Source organism: Notamacropus eugenii, chromosome 2, assembly GCF_028372415.1.
Source record: "Notamacropus eugenii isolate mMacEug1 chromosome 2, mMacEug1.pri_v2, whole genome shotgun sequence".
Taxonomy (NCBI): Eukaryota; Metazoa; Chordata; class Mammalia; order Diprotodontia; family Macropodidae; genus Notamacropus; species Notamacropus eugenii.
In genome coordinates, this window is record NC_092873.1 from 459,593,749 (window position 1) to 459,596,266 (window position 2,518).

A 2,518-nucleotide genomic window follows, 5' to 3' on the forward strand; every position below is an offset into this window, starting at 1 on the left:
TAGTTGTCCTTTTTTGTAGGAATTAATCAAAAGGATAAAAGCTATTTTCTAAATGAAAATGATTTCTATTTACAGTGATATCTTTAATCTATGTTTTAAGGAAAAAACAAGAGGAACATAAATGATACTCTTGCTTAGGCTTTCATATTGTTTTCTAATACAGTCAATCAATGTATCCACTTCACAACTTAGATTTCCTCCCACAAGAGAGCTACAGTCTCTTAGGATCTGGGTCTCCAAAGGGATGTTTATAGCTTCACTAGATTTAGTTAGCTATAATTAATATGGTAAGAAATATATTCTTTAACCAATGTAGGCAATGATAAACATAGACTTCTAAGACATCAATTAGAAGAAATGAGGAAGGCTTCTATTGAACCAGGACCTATAACTGATATTATTATTACTGACATTTCTTTATGGGCTAATACATCCCTTCCTGTTCAAAGCTCTCAAAAAGTTTTCAATAATTTAAATTTGAAATCCTCTAAGAAAAATATAAGCACTGCCTCTCTAACTTAGAATGAAGAAAACTAAGGCCTAGAGAAATTTAAAGCACTGACTCATAAGGCCATAATAGAATTAAGAAAAGAATTATTATCCCAGACCATACTCTCGATAATAAATTCTCTGAAATATCAAAAACATTTTTTTTCATAATTATCCAGTATGTGCCCAGGGATGTGAGAAGATTTAAGACTAATTCTGCATCAGTTCCTTATAATCCTATTTATAAGTATTTGATTTTGTCCTATAACTACTTTTGTCCCATAACTGCCTAAGTCATGATTTTTTGTCTCTGAATTTAGTTCAGAGTTCAGATGACCTGAAATGGATTAAATTTAAAAATCCAGCTTTCCTGCTCAAGGAATTTAACTGAACTTGGAGAATGTATACGAAAAGAAAGAGAGTGGGACCTGATAGCTTTACTCCACCAAGGTACCCTTCAAGGATGTCTGGTTTGCTATCCAAAAGTCAGGGCCACTGTCTCACACCTGGACTCAAAGAGCACTTCTTAATCTCGTGAGAGAAGAAACAGAGTAAGGGAGTCATGGCTTGCCAGTATTACCAAACTTCCTATGTTGTTCCCTAAGAGATCATCGTTGTTGAACACCAGTTGTGAACTCAGTCCTCCCTATCTCCAAGTCTAGAACTCTATCTACTACACTTAGCTGCCTCGATTTTTAGAGTCACTGTACTTTTGAATCCATCTAATAGTCTAGGATTTATTCTCAGTTAAAAGCATCACACTTTGTTGTCCAGTCATGTCTGACTCTTCATTTCCTCGTGGACCATAGCATGCCAATGCTGTCCTTGGGGGTTTATTGGCAAAGATACTGGAGCAGTTTGCCATTTCCTTCTCTAGCAGATTAAGGCAAACAGAGGTTAAGTGACTTGCCCAGGGTCACACAGCTAGTAAGTGTCTGAGGCTGGATTTGAACTCAGATCTTTCTGACTCCGGGCCCAGTGCTCTATTTACCAAGCTACCTAGCTGCCTTCATCACACTTTGTGGCAAAACAATTTGGGGACATTAACTCGAAGGAGAAACTTTCCTTTTTCTTTTTTCATAGTTGTTGGTATTTCCTTGAATTATTATAGATGTTGGTCATAATAATAATAGTAGTTTGGGGAACAGTGAGCTGTCATTTTACTAAAATGATAAATTCTACCCATAGTCTTTGCCTAAATCACTAAGAAACCATCTGAGACTAAAAATAGTTCTATCCATATGGCCAGCAAGTCTATAGATTCTGAAATACATGAATCTAATTATAATGAAAAATAGCCCAAAACATCAGTAATACTTAGAATAGTATAAATATTTATTAAATACATCATATTTTTAAAAAATAAAATTCCCATTTATTCCCACAGCTGTCACCGTTTTAAAATCAGCAAAATAGCTCTTAAACAATACCCCATCTACAATGTTCTGTTATTTGCAAATAGAGGGTACAGCCTATTGTTTGCTTTATGGAAATAAAATTTCAAAGTAAAGTAATACCTCTGTATATTGTAACAATATTGAACTATCAAAGCAATACTTCTTAATACTGTAGCAACAAACTTCCATTTTAAAAGTTCAAATACAAAGTATCTCTATCAATGTTCCTCTAGCTTTTAAAAATGCAAACTCACTTCTTTATGTCTCTGTGGAATGTGTGTGCGTACATATACCATATGTACTCACACATATAAATTCATTTATGCTGCAATAAACATTGCCCATTCTCCTTCTACTCTCCACTTCTGTGTCCACCAATCCCACCCTTCACCTTCTACCTCCCATTCATCCTCCATCAGAAACAAGCAAAGAGACATGAAGAAGCCAAGGATATTACCACATGCTAAAGTCATCTTAAGCACCACATTTTACAATGCCCCAGTTAGGCAAGGGATATATACCACCTTTCCAAAAACAAAGAAAAAAGCACTAAGTCACTAACATTCCAGTTAGTACCAGGAACAAACACTTGATAAAGTTTTATTCATCCACCCATTCATTTATTCATTCAT